General features: G+C 36.8%; 1 long non-coding RNA gene across 1 annotated transcript; it reads right to left on the minus strand.

Annotated features, from left to right (window-relative positions):
* Window positions 1-576: 576 nt before the first annotated feature.
* Window positions 577-5,698, minus strand: LOC138119296 (uncharacterized). Its single transcript, XR_011155453.1, has 3 exons — window positions 5,514-5,698; window positions 1,572-1,638; window positions 577-995 (listed from the first exon to the last, which is right to left on the minus strand). It is a non-coding gene; the product is annotated as an uncharacterized lncRNA (long non-coding RNA).
* Between the last annotated feature and the right edge of the window lie 8,950 nt (window positions 5,699-14,648).

Genomic DNA, 14,648 nt, shown 5'->3' on the forward strand with positions numbered 1-14,648 from the left:
TCAGTGAGGTAATACTCATTAGCATGCCTTCCTTTTGTAGTCATCCTAGAAAAACTCGCATCTCCAATACCTCAGGATAAAACTTCTAGAAACACGATCTAAAAATTATATCTTTTCAGTTTCAACTTTTGACTGTGTGCACTAACTATTGTTACCTCATTAAAAGTAAAATCACCTATTCACAAGTGATGAAATGCACACCAAGTTAATTTCTGGGGCAGTTATTTTGTGGGACAGCACTAAACTAGAGCTGTGAATAACACAGTTATTCCATAGCAATCAGCACTGAGATAATAGCAAATTTTAGTTGCTACTGGTATGAACAGGCTTTATAGGTTCCTTTATTTCTACAATGTGTAAGCAAAAGGACATATTCAAAATCTAAATAAACCAAAGGGGTGGCTAAAGCATCTTCCAGACTTACTGTTACTCTATATCTCAGAGAATGAGGATCTGCTTAAATTTCAAAATGCTGTTGTAACCATTCCTGCAGAATGCCTCCTACCAGTGCAAGATACTGATCACAATTCAGTCCTCAAGTATGGTTTATCAAACTGAACACAGAACAGCAAATCTTTATTTAACCTATAGAAATGGGATACCTTGATACCTTGACCAAATATGTAAATATAAATGAAATGACAGCATAATTGCAAGAGCTTTAATTATGATAATTAGACATCATTCACGCTTCACTGATGCTACAATTATGCTGCTCTAACTATGCCAGTATCATAGCTTGGATATCACATCATTCTTTCTTCAGCAATAAGTTAACTCTAAACCTGGGCTGAGTTCAGAATTAGGATTGTTACATAAATATTTTACTAGAATTGTGTTCTTAATATATACTCTAGAAATGTTTACTTATGCTACATTTCCAAACTTAACAAAAGTTTTTGGAGCAAATACAGAAAATATGGAAGGTCCAGGTAAAACTCAGGCTTCTCAAATTCAAATGAAGATTTTAGCATGGTTCCAATGGGATCTTTACCCTAGAAACAGTAGGAATAGATTAGAGCAGGAAATTTTGTGGGAATAATGGCCTTTGAATAATATAAATGCTTTGAGTCTGATTCTATTTATTAGTGCAGATTCAATGTAAGTAAGATACATCAATATCTTGACATGATCTAAGGATCTCTGTTACTTATGGGATTTGCCTAAGGATTAAGGAGATCTAGTCTTGGAATAGATCTAAAAGCATTTATGATTGGGCTGCTATAGTTACACCTGAACTCATTATCTCTGCTGAAAGGTAGAGATGATTGTATTAGTTAGTTCTGTGCCACACTGTCTTGATGTTTTGTCTCTGAGGTCCGAGTTAGAACTACAGACTCATTAAAGTATTTGCCACACTCAGAGTAATCTCAGAGGTTTTTACCAATGACTTTACCTCTGTTGCCCTATGCAGGTACATCTAGCAACAGCTCAGCTTATTATGACTGGTATGCTGGACTCACCCTGATATGATTTATGCTGCAGGAGGTAGGAATTTTGATATAGGCATTTGTTTAGTTGCAATCAGGACACACTAATGGTAATTTCATGGTAATTTCTCCATTACTCACATCATTCAACATAGGACTAACCCCGACAACTCAATGGAGGAAAGCTGATGCACATGAGAAGCAGAGCCTAAGAGAAAGAAATAATGGTTGTTGTTAGGTGAAAACGAAACTATTTAGAAATTCCTAAAGGTGTTGACGCGGTCATGAATTCAAATGGAAGGCTGTCAAGCAAAAGAACAACCACAAGCTTGGTCTCTATGTAAGCAGCAATTACTTGAATACAGGATTTCTGTAAAGCAATAACCCTCTGCCTTTTTCATAGCCCTTTTCCCCAGAAAGAAAATATAAATAACTTCTGGAGAAATATTTTTCTTATCAAGATTTAAGACAAGCAACTATACCTTTTAATGTGATGTTACCTGTGCAATGAACAAACATATTATTCACCCGACAAGACCCTTTCAAATTGTCTTTTCATTTTCACCACTAAAACTTGTACTTTAACCGCTATTTCTTGTCTGCTGCTTCAGAGCAGTGTGAGACTTCTTAATTTACCTATATCTTATTAAAAGCATTTAAAAATGAAGGTAGAGGGAAGAAAATGCATCCAATTCTGAGATAATATGCAATGGTGAAATCCCAACTAAATGTGGTACTTCACGTAAACTCAGGAAATCTTGGAAATTCAGTTTTAATCCATGTATTTCAAAGAATTTAATAATTTTCTCTGATGTCTTGTAATTTCCCCTAGAATTTCCTGCAGAATAAAAGAAGCATCTGTTTCCTAACTTATTTAACATAAAGTTGACACCAGTATTAGCTGTAGGGTAATGCAAGACTTTTTAGAATTTTCAGAATTACCCTGTAAAAAATCAAAATAAAACAACAAACTCCCCCCAAAATGTGTTTCTACAAAATTATATTTAATAATATATATAGGTATATATGTGTCTGCATATTCATACAGGTATGCATATGTGTAGAATTTAGACTACGTAAGTATTCCTATATGCCTTCATTAACATGCACAAAGTCTGTATTGTTCATCTCAAATCTAAAGACCCGGTTTGCTTTTAAAACTGCAGATTAAAATGTAAATTGAGCTGCACTTAGCTTTTGTGGTGCTTCTTTTTCTGCAGCTCTAAGCAGTTACTGGTCAGACAACAAATGCAGCAGAACATTGTTGGCCACTTCAGTACTAAATGATTCCTGACCTCCATGCTATGTGACTGACCTAACAATATTTTTTGGGAGTTTGTTGTTTTTTTTTTTTTCTTGTCCTTTTTGATCTAGCTTAGAGGGGGGAAAGAAATCTGAGGTTTATTAACAAGTTTTCTCTGAATGCCAAAGTGAGAAGCACTGCTTTTAATGGGGCTATTGAGAGTTTGGGTATCAAACCTAACTTATGTTTCTAAACTCTTTCCAGAGAAAGACCCCTGCTCTCTGGATCTATTGTCATTACCCAGAGTAGACAAAGCCTCTGAATTTACAGTCCTCTGGATTAACAAAGCCAAGCGTTTCCAAACCTGGTATTTATACTGTGTAGGGCTAACTAACAGACTGGAGACTTCCCTGTGACCTGGATCTCCCTTGAAGCTCTATACCCTCCACCCCAAAGCATGCATGTGCCTGAAAGACAAGGAGGAATATTTTTCAGTCTGCCAGAGTGATGTTTTTATAGCCTCATGCTCAGGTTTGTGTCACATGCCTTTGAACTGTCCTGACTTGCAAATGGCTGTGCGTGGGCTATCGGACCAGTGTTGAGGAACCAGTAGAGTGCAAAGGGCAAACATGGCTTAGCTACCTCTCGGATACAAGACTTATGGAAAACCCTCTGTAGAACCATATCCAGGCTTCTTTCTTGGAACTAAAAATAATTAATTACTTTACTCAAAATAACAATAATAAAAAAGAATTATTCTGGGAATACAGTTTAAAATACAGTGTACAATCGAGGAGCAAACTAGGGATGCGCTTTGTTTACCATCACGCCTGTATCTGTAGCAGTATGCTATTGAAGGATGGGAAAAATCATGCACCAGGTGTCCTTGTCCAGTTCTTCTGGACAAGGAATATACAGAAAACTCATAAAATAGTTTTCAAGAAAGTGTATTTTCAGCAGCTGAAGTTCAGTGAGCTGAATCCCACCTAGTGTATTCACACACATAGCAGCTGCTATGAAAACCTCTCTCCAGTCAAATCTACCTGCTTGTACAGCTCAGCTGTAATCAGTTCAGCTAGCAGCTGAGGAAGAGGCTCAGTCTCCAGGCCATTAACCTCCCAGCAGTACACCCAGGAGTGGAGATGCTGCAGAAAGTGCTTACTGGGAAGTTTACCTTTCTGCTGTGAGTAACCCCCCCCACTACTGCTCATCCCTGTAACTCACAGAAACCAAATATGGCTAATCTCAGTAGCCATAAATAAAGATGTATGAAGTTTTGTCCTTATTTCCTGTGGTGTCTTAGTGTTCCTCCCTTCTCGGAGGCTCCAACTCATGGGATCAGTGATTTGGGTACCAGTCCATTTTGTAATCCACAACACCACATGTCCCATTAAGGGAGCAACAGGCTGTAGCAAAGAAGCCACTAGAGCATCTCACTGTTTCCCATTTGAAACGCTCCTTACTTTGCCTGTTGTTAATCAGCAGAAAAACTTGCTGTCTCAAAGTGAAACCCATGGTTGTAAAGTAAATCCTCAAACACTTAATGGCAATGGAAAAAGGAAGAAAAAACCTAAACATTTATGGTCATCATCTGGGGTTTTATTTGTTTATTTATTTCTTAGTGGCAGACTGTCTAGAGTAGTTTAAAATTCTAGACTGAGGAGTTAATCACATTTTAATTGAATTATTTAAAGTGTGCAATTTGTCACACCTAGTAGTAATTTTAATTACTTGATAAATTGCTTTGGTGTCATGTTTGAATCTCATTTTGAGTACTATATTTCTTAAAAATGTCTGGATTGATTAATATTAAAATGTAAGTGTTCAAATCAAGCAATTACTTAAGCAGTTAATGACTTAATGTGAGCTTGGAAATAAGACAAAGGAATGTCAGCTAAAAAGCATTAGAGTTTGACCCCAAATTCTTCACACAGTCAATATCTTAACTGTATTCCACAAAACCATTCCTAGAAATTATTGTGAGTTTGCATATTCAAGGAATGAGTTATCTACTCTAACTGCTTACTTTTCTCTGAGTTCTGCATCTGAGAAAACATATAAATAAGCAGAAATATTTGGGGTTAATTGAAGAACTCCAGCTTTCCAGGTAGGAGTGTTTAAAAAGGCACGAGGAATCTAAATTAGTTTTGCATGTATCAATAGAAGTAGTTATGTTTGCAGACATTTGGTAATAGTTTCTGAGTTGTTTCTCAGGAAGATATTCCAGATATTCACAGCTTGTAGAAATAAAATTTGCCAAATTACCTAATTTGATTTTCTGTATAGCTAAAGCTAGATTCTACAAGCAACATAATCTTGTTTTAAACCCAATAAATGATATTTCATCTTGTAAAGAAAAAATAAGCACATGCAGACATGAAACACTGATATGTTCACCTTCAGTAAGTAAATTCAGAGTAAAGAAGCAAAAAAACAGAACTGCAATTTCCAAATCTAACATGCTTAACATCTAACTCATGACATTATGCTAAAGTTCTCTTCAGAGAAGTTGAGCAAAGTGAATGTACAATGAAAGTGGCCTTAAGCAACTACCTAGGGGAAGAAATTGATTGCCTAATTTTAACTAAAAGTCAAACAAATTAGTGCTGAAGTCCTTAGGGACACTTAATGATCACATGGGTTTGGGGTTAGTTATTGGTAGCAAAGAAGATGTAGTGCATTTCCAAGCTTTCACTGTTTTTCCATTATATGCAGAACATTTGTTTTATCTCTATTAAGGTTCAGATTTCATAGCATTAATCAGCTTCCACTTAACTAGTAATTAAGAGACAGAACAGTACAGCACAATCTAAAAAGTCAGAAGGCTCTCTGTTTCTCACCTTGCTTCATTCTTTTATAGCTGAAAACATCCTTGATTCATGCTGAGGCAAGAACACAGCACAGGTGTGAACCAGGCTATGCAATTGGTAATAACTGAGAACTCCCTTTCATCAGGTTTTTAAGTGGTGGTCATGGATGCTGAGTTTATCACTATTCAAAAAGAAATGCTCTTAGCATGAAAAAAAAAAAAGAGGTAAACTGGAGGTACTCTCTGACATCTAGACCAACTCTTCTCATTGACAGCCTTCTTTCATGATGTTCTTTGTCAGTGTTGTTCCTCCTGTAGCAATAAGATTGCCAGTAAGTCTGCAGGTGACACCAATCTGGGAGGGCAGCGAGAAAATAGACAGATTCAAGCTGTGGAGTGACCTGGTGGCAGCTGGGGCTGCAGGCAATGTCTGGGAGATTCAATATCAATAAACATCTGTCTAAATACTCATGAGGAACTTGATATATGAACATCTGAGCATCTGTGGTACTATGGAGTAGGTTGTACAGAATGAGGGGACTAATTGGTTTCTATTTCTGCCTTAAAGAAGTCTTGAGTTAATGGCATCATTGCTTCCAACCTCCTCCTAGGTACTACACTTCACCTTGGGTGAAAAATAACAGCAACAAAAAAACCCACCCTGATGCCTTGAAATTGCCTTTCCAGGTCTGATGATTCTATTATCTTGGGAAATGTGTTCCCAACCTAATCTTATGTTTGTCAGGTCTTTCTGTTCAAATGTGGCTCTTCCCACCTTCTGATAATACACTGTTGTTATTTTGACTTTCCTACAACCCTATCTTTCTGTCTAAAAGGCATTTCTAGACAAATTCATGTCTTCCTTCATCCTAAATTCTCTGCCACAATCTGCTGTTTACAGTCATCTGACAAGCAATTGGCTCATTCTCTGTGAGGCATACAGCAAATGTGTAGTTCCTTTATCCTAGAAGAAAAAGAAAGCAAGATTTTTTCACTTCTGTATTGGGCCAGCACAGCGCAAAAACCTCTATTTTTCCTCCTTCTGAAATATTTTTTATGATTTTTGGCAAATCTTGTAAATACATTAAGTTTTGGATTTCTCTGTGGAAAGACTATGCCCACATATACATATACTGATATATGTGTTTGAATAGATAATTGGAAAATTGGGGTATAGATGATTGGTTAAACATATATCCAGTTATAGATCTGGTCAAATTTTGCCTCAAAGAATATATTTCATAATACATGGGTTAATAATTTTGAGGTGTTCAGACAGCGTTTATGACCTGTGTGAAAATCAACATTTACCCTATTCTTGCATGATGAGACTGTGGAATAAGGAATAAGACAGTAGAGGGGGTCACGAGCTTACAGAAAGGAAAACTGGGACGTATAAAACCCCAGACTCTCCTTAACTAACTGTTCGTCCAAGACAGCAAATTTGTTACTCTGCTTCACTAAGGAGAAAAAGCAAACCACTGGGTTTAATGCACTCCAGTAGCATTAAGTGACATATCTGTGGTTTTACCTTCCTTAATTTCAAAAGACTGGAGATCAGGGGAAAAATAACATTAAGAATACATATGGGTATTACATGGCTCCTTTGTGTGCAATTCCCTACTTTGTTGTATACTCCTGTATAACCTCAGGGAGGTGAGTCATAGCATTCACATTTTTAGACTCATTTTAGACACTTTTCTAGGACTTTGGATCCCCTGAGCTCGTAAAGGTTTATGATTAGAAGTACATAAGTAATTCATTCAAGTTTGGTTTATTGCCTTTCTCTTTCTGCGTACAATTAGTTGAAGCCATATAAATATTTAAGACTACCTATATAGAGAGATAGATACTCCATACAGATTACTTATAAAGAGTGATTCTAATACCTAGAAGGAGGCTGGAGTGGAATTCAGACCTATGAATCAAAACACTATGGCAGTGAGCCTCCTATGTATTTCTGTTCAAGAAGGAGACCTCATTATGAAATTATTAAACCACTCAGCTGTGAGTAGGAGCCCAGGGTACTGATCCATCTTCTAAGGATAATCCACAGGTTTTATTTGGAGGTCATTTCACAGCATAAATCATTAAATCAGAGATTTTAAAGGTTTCCTGCCCTTTGCAGAGTAGATGAAGGACCTCCAGGCTAGCCAACACAGCCAGTTCATTTCAGCACATATCCTTGCAGGAGGAGCTGGCTCTCTGGACTGAGAGCAGATACACCTAGCCCATGCTCAACCTCCTGCAGAGCAAGGTTCAGACCTCCCTCTTTCAGGTGATATTTCCCACTAACTGGCTGTGGAGGCCTGCACAGCACCAATCCACACATGTCTAAATACTTATGTTTAATGTGGTCACATATAAACACCTGAGCTTTTGTGGTACTGCAGAAAAAGTCTGTATAATCACAGAGTCATTTAGGTGAGAAAACACCTTCAAGGTCGTTGAGTCCAGCCATCAACCAAGCAGTGCCAATCCACCACTGCACCATGTTCCTCAGTGCCCCATCGAGACATTTTTTAAATACCTCCAGAGATGGTGACTCATCCAAATTGCATGTTTGAACAGCATGCAGCAGCAAATCAGTCAAACTGAAATATGTACAGAAGGAGATGACTAATGGCTTACTCTTGCTGTAACTCTGTTATGAAAGCATGGAATTAATGACATCACTGCTTTCAACATCCTGGCTGCTATATTTGATCTGCAGTCAAAAAAACCAAAAAATAAGAGAAAAAAATTTAAAAATGGATGCCTTGAAACTGCCTTTCCCAGTCTGATGTGCCCATCACATATCTAAGACTAGCTACCTAAGTGGCACCCAATATAATCACTTTGCTAGGGTGTCATATTCCCTTTTCATACTAAAACTCTTATGCTGATTGTCAAAAGTGGGAATCTTGACTTTACCCCATTACATCTCTTTACTTTGCAACACTTAAAAAGCAAAGACAGAACTATAGCTGAGTTTTAGTATATTTTTTAAAGTTCCTTTTCAGTTGCTTTTTGCATATTTGATTTTGTTACTTTTGCTGTGTGTTTTTATTGGTTTTTTCTTCCAAGTAAAATTACTACTAATACCACACCAGTAAAAAAAATTACATGCAATCAAGCACAAGCTGGTTTAAAAAATAGATTTATGCTGAAATCACCTCTTTTAAAATAAGCAATTCATTGCTCTAATCAGTTTTTCTTTCATCTTTTCTACCCCTTACCATTAAAATAAGCAGGATTATTAAACTGCATAAGCTTAGTCATTAGCAGATTGTTAAGATGCTGCAGTGATTGACATCTGTCTTTTTGTATATTAGCAGCTTAATCTGCTGGTATGGCCAATCAAAACAAAAATAGGTTGATTGTTTGGTGAGTGCTTAGCTCGACAGGTAATTTAACCTGCCTGTATAATCAGAACACTGATGTACTTTTAGAGATCACCCGACAGAAGCAAACAGTTCTGAAGGCTTTCAAGTTATTGTGCCATTGGATTTGAAGCAGGTGTGTGAGATGAAAGTCATGGTAGAAACTTGTCACTATTTTGTTCCTAACCAATAACTGCAATTCAATGTGTATGTATCTACATAAAACACCTTGAAAGAGGATATGAAGTGTAGTTTTTTACCATAAGTTTTCCAATTGCTCTCATTCCAAGAAGAAGAAAAAGGAAGGAAAAAAGGCATTTAATTGAAGTTTTGTTTGCCTTCAGAGTGATTCCTTGGAGCTACCTTATTGTGCTTGTATTTTCAATTCCAACCAAAATGACCTTACATTTTGTAAACAAGGCCTTTGAAGAAGGAAAGCAGTGTTTTCATGCTACTCCACTGCCAGCTGTGCTGCCTTTCATCTTTTTTTCTATTACAGAGCTTTTACAAAGGAAAAAACAACAATAGAATTTTTATAATTAACAGTACACCTTGACCTGCATCTCATGGTTAAAATATTTAAATCAGCTGCAGGTCAGATAGAAGCAAACAATGCTGCAGTAAATTATGAGCAGTAAACCTTTTCAAAAAGACTGCAAAACCTTTCCACAAAAGTAACATGATAAAAACACTTGAGCCCTGAATGCTCCTTAAACCAAAATATATGTAGCACTCTTAAAATGCCTTTAAATGAAACTTAATTTAGTAGTAGTAGTAAAATCTCTATCCATTAGTGTTCCATGTTTCATCAAACAACTGCAAATGCGTGGAAAGCATTGGTTGATTAAACTTTAGGAAACTGTCAGTATACTGCTGCACTGATGATGTGATGAGCACAGGACTACATGCAGGCTGAATATGGTGTACACAGCTGCCATTTTTTTACTAAGCCATGGAAACTAACTTATGTGCTGATGTATAATCTAAGCCACTCTCTCTCCCCCAAATTCATTGGCTTAACACTCAAAAAAAAAAAATCCATTAATGGTTTCCTTCACATTTGGAGGACCTGAGAATACACACATGGTAAATTGCCACAATTGTGTTGCTGTGGCATACTTAAACTACATACAGTTTAAAACATATTAATCAGGAAAAAAAACTAATATTTGATTGCTGAAGAATTAATGTCAACAAGATTCCAAGAATGCCACTTTTCCATCCACAGCTGGGACTACAAGCAGATCACTAAGAAATTCAGGGCATTGCCATAAATCCTCACATTTAAAGTGGCCCAGGAAATAATAGTCGCCTACAAGGCAGTAATTTGAGATTTTTTTTTTTTTAATCTAACTGCCTTTTTTCATGTCAAGGTAGTACCAAAGTGATAAGTACAATCAATGATCTCTACCTAGGTCCATTCCCTGACCTGGAAATAGCTTTAGACTGGAAGAGAGTGGATTTGGATATTAGTAAGAAATTCTTTACTGTGAGGGTGGTGAAGCACTGGCACAGGTTGACCAGAGAAGCTGTGGATGCCCCATCCCTGAAAATGTTCAAGGACGGGTTGGATGGGGCACTGAGCACCTGGTGTAGTGGAAGGTGTCCCTGCCCATGGCAGGGGGGTTGGAACTGGATGACCTTTAAGGTCTATTCCAAAACATTCTTCAATTCTATGATTCTGATTTAAGCATCAAAGTCCATTTAGATAAAAAAGTGAAAGGAAATTAAGTTAAGCCAACAGACATTAATCTGTATTTATTATGTGAGAGTAAAATTAATAAACTTTAATTAATCCTTGAAATGTACATGCTTGGACCCACAGATGCTTGGATCCAATGTTTTTTAAACTCATTTACTGAATAAACTGCCACAGTGTGAAGTATAAAATTGTGTGTCTTTCCCAACTAAATTCATGGGGATAACTAAGCATTTCATGGCTAAAGATATAATTTGTCATATTAATGAAATACTCCTTTTAAAAAATCTATATACAACCTATTCTGCTGAATAATTTATATGGAGAACAGTGTTCTCTGAAAAAGAATTCTCATTACCACCGTAAAGGAAAGGTAGTACATGATCTTTCTGACCACATATCCTATTGTGATGCTAAGAGCACTTTATTGTATTACTGAAAGACTTTTACCCCTAACTACAGTCATGTGACAGTAATAAAGTATTGCCCATTTAGGAAACAAAAATTGCATTCTTCCTTTTCCTGTATGTTTAGTTCTCTGGTCTCTGTGTTCCACTCACAGTCACAGGTTCAGTATCAGTGGATACTGATGCAAGTGCCAAAGAAAGGAAAATAGAATCAAAACTTAAACTGGAAAGGTCATCTTGAAATCATCTAATCAACCTGCTTCCAAAACCAATCAGACCAGTTCCTCTTGAATACCTGAAGATGTTCAAGACCAGGTTGGATACACTTCTGAGCAACTTGGTCTAATGAAAGTGAAAGGTGTCCCTGCCCATGGTGGGGGGTTGGAACTGGAAGACTTTGAATATCTCCTCCAACGCAACCCAATCTATGATTTGTGTTCTACGATTTTGAGTCTATGATTCTTTGAAGCTGGATCTCAGTTTGAAATTACATCGTGGTGTTGTAGACTTGGCCAGTCAAGTGTTGAATTTCTGCAAGCATTGAGCTTTTGCAAGCTGTGTAATCAATGGTGGAAGAGAGGAACTTCCAAGGCCAATATATCTTCCTCAAAATCTGAAGCGCTCTTTAGAGTTGTTTGTGGACATAAAAATAAGATTTCTTTTGATTACTTAGAAAGTTGTGACTTCCAATTTTACTTTTTTACTTTCTTTCCAGTTCCAAAGTTGTTGATCCCCAGGGCTACTAGAAAAGGCATTACTGATTTAGTACTTGATTCTGCTGGTATCTTACATTTGAGGTTTACCTTAGAACAGGATAATGCTGAACAATAAACCTTAAAGACTGCTGTATTCCCTTCAAAGAAAATATATCTTATTTTATTGGGGTCAACATTATGAAGGCTATTATCAAGCAGTCTTTGCGGATTAATTTTTTTTACAGGGCCTTGTGAAGCAGCTGTGTGTGTCTTGACAAAAGAATGCAGTATTGCTGGACTAGTGAAATCCCTTCATATGGCTGATCTGGGAAAGGAAAGCAGCTTGTATAATGTGTGTGTATTTTTTTTCCAAAGGTTTTGTAGTTAGTTCAGCATTATTCTGTAGGGCTTTTTTTTTAACCCAAATCATCTGAATTAGCTTTCAGATGTAAATAAAAAAAGGGTTGTGGAGTACAGAAAGGAAATATGTCAACAAAACAAATCTGCCTACTTTGATGAGCCACTGCAGCTGTATGGACACCTTCATGGTCAGTCAAGTTCAAAGTGACTTTTTCTTCCAAATCACAAGTGTCATTAACTGAAATAATATTAACTGTGCCTTGGCTGTTATGCAAGCCATCTACTTATTGCTCATCACAGTTAATATAAGCTACCACTTCGAAAAAAAAAAAATTATGCACACTGTATTGCTAATTTCCAGGACAAAGTTTCAGTTTAAATTTATAATTTTCACTCTTCTTGATCTTCAGCTTTATTGTTGCTTTTCAGTTGCTAACATTACAATTTCATTTGATTATGTGGGTCAGAACATCACTGGATCTAAATCACTGTACTACTGATGTGCTGGTGCTGTTTAATGACCTGCAAAATAGGGACTCATATTACGGAGTTCATGTTATTTGACATTGAGAAATAGTTTTGGGTTGTGACACCACAATATTATATTGGAGGCATTTTTAGAGTAGTTTTTTAGATTAGTTTTCTAACTGCCTTTAGATTTAGTACTTTGAAAGTCTTACAAATATTATTAAGCCTTCCTGACTATGATAGCTGTTTTGTCCATTGTTTCCAAATACTAGGTTTTCAGGAAACATATAATCCTATCAGATTTTAATAATCAGCTAGGTTTAGATCTTGTCAGTAGTTGAAAAGATTTAAAAAGAAAGCCTGATGACAATGTAGATGCACAATTGAAGCAATAATGATTTCCTATTTTCCTAGGCTCATGGTAAGGTCACTGGAGATTTTCTTCATTGGAAACATAAACAATCTATTCAATTTGTTCTTTATCAACTTAGTTTTGTGAGATTTCAAGAGAAATAATTGTCATTTTGTGCTTTGTATCCTACTAGTAAATAACATTCTCCCAATTATGAATAAAATATTACAAGAGAATATTTTTGTGGGTTTTTTTTTTTAATATGGTAGTAAAAGGGTAACTTCCTTCTTAGAGACTGTGAATGAGATTTAGTGTCTGACTTAATGATTCTTAATATCTCACTTACACTACACCAAGATATTAATGTAGTTCAACAAGTCAGAAACAAAACACGGTAGTTTTAGAAACAAGTCCTTCACTCTATTTTGTGAGTTCCCTGGAATTTCTGATTATTTTCTTTTGGAACAAAGGCACGCCAATAAAACCGTCCCTGATGCAAAATTGGTCTTTGTCATGAATGTATGGAACATTCTAGAAGTCACAGACATGTGATCTCTGCTCAGTCAGGAAGAGCAGGGACTTGGCTAAACATTTTTGGGGTGGGGGCACAGCACTAACACTCACATTTTATTAATTCAGTTAAAGGTATGTTTTATGTCTGAATAGGTGGTTATTTGTGGTCCCTTGATTCAGGATTCTCTGATTCAGAGTCCATTCTTCTAGATGGTCATGGATTTAACACTCTCTTCTGTATTTTCCTGCCCTGTGTGGATATGACAATCTGCCAACTACCTTCCTCACAGAGATTCCTCAGAAAGCCCTCTTTAGAGCTCAAAGCTCAAGAAAGGTGGGATAAAATCATAAGGACCATGATACAAATATATTTAACACTTCCTACATTCTCATGTGCTACACAGTCCTAAAATCCCAATTTTATGACTCTGATGCCTTTTCCTGGTCTTAAAATCAGGAGTCACACACGGTTAGAAGGGGAAAAGGGATTTTACCTTGGTATTTATTTTAAGGATCCTTAGGTGTACACGTCCAGGTCATATGCATCGAGATGTACCCCACCGAGTCTATCTCTGTCTTCGTCTTCTGTCTCCACACCTCTCTCTCCCCCCTCAACATTGGGTATAACATTATAGGTTTTACTAATTAGCATATCTATCAAAGATTCCCCAATGAGAGGCTCGAATGAGCCCCCCTCCCCAAGGAACCTTCCCCTGGATGGTTCTATCTTGGTTTACAGAATGTGTTCTGGAGAGGACCTTGGGGTCTGGGGCACACTGATCTCTGGCTACGAAGCTTCTAAAATGTTTTGTCTCTTAGCTTAACAAACAAGTCCAAGAATGTAGGCAAAAAAGCACTAGGAATACAGAAGTTGTAAAAAGGTATAACGGGTATAAAGGAAAGGGCAAAAATCTTCATGGCATCAACTCAACAGGGTTCTCATGTCTACCACATGCCAGGCAATATGTTTCTCTGACACTGAGCTAGAAGATGGACTGGAAATCCTCACAAAGGCGAGGATGTGGTGTGGGAATCCACTTTGCACACAAACCAAAGCTTCCCCAACAGATTGCAGGAAACACTTAACTCTTAGTTGAGTACTCTATTTTACTGCTCTAAGGTCACTATGTAATGTTTGCTAAGAAACAGAATAGTTTTCCTCTGTTTTAACATTATGAGCATTACAAACAAAAACACAAAATATTTTCATATTGTCTGCTTGGAATTCTGAATTCAAAGAGAAGTTGTAATATTAGAAAAAGTAACCACTGTTAGTGTTCAAGTCGTATTAGATAAGTTTGTAATAGATT

The sequence above is a fragment of the Aphelocoma coerulescens genome, chromosome 1 (genome assembly GCF_041296385.1).
Source record: "Aphelocoma coerulescens isolate FSJ_1873_10779 chromosome 1, UR_Acoe_1.0, whole genome shotgun sequence".
In the NCBI taxonomy this organism is placed as follows: domain Eukaryota; kingdom Metazoa; phylum Chordata; class Aves; order Passeriformes; family Corvidae; genus Aphelocoma; species Aphelocoma coerulescens.